Consider the following 564-nt stretch of genomic DNA (forward strand, 5'->3'; position numbering starts at 1 on the left):
TTTTTTTTTTTTTTTTTGCCTTTTTGAAACCCCTACCGTTACAATTTCTGTAGAAGACTAGGGAGAGAATTATAACGATTCGAATTTCTGAAGAAAAAAAAATAATTAAATAATTAAATGGTCTCACGAAATCTCCCTAGAAATCGCGGGATTTTCAGCGAGACATTTATTGCCTAATAGAAACATTCCTATTTCTCTAAGTTTCTTATTCTAAAACCCTATAATACCTGATCAGTCGTTCCCTTCCCTTAAAATTAGATTGTTGCGTCTGTGAGAGAAAACATACGGGTTTTGAAGAGAAAAATCGTGAGATGTACGCCAGGCTTTAAGTTTTTCGTGAGGATTTTTGGGTAGAAGGAGAGTAACATCGTGGGCGTTGCACAATGAGGAGTGGTAGACAAAACGACAGCAAGGATGGGCGTAAGCATCGAAGGCTTGTCATAATCGAAAAAGGAAAAATCGCGTCTAGGGTTTTTGTGTCTTTCAAGTAAGGAAGAAGAGGGATTGGATTGGGTCGGGTTTCGGCATCTGTGTACCCACAGGCTCGCACCACCCAAATCATGC

Source organism: Cucurbita pepo, chromosome LG02 (genome assembly GCF_002806865.2).
Source record: "Cucurbita pepo subsp. pepo cultivar mu-cu-16 chromosome LG02, ASM280686v2, whole genome shotgun sequence".
NCBI lineage: Eukaryota > Viridiplantae > Streptophyta > Magnoliopsida > Cucurbitales > Cucurbitaceae > Cucurbita > Cucurbita pepo.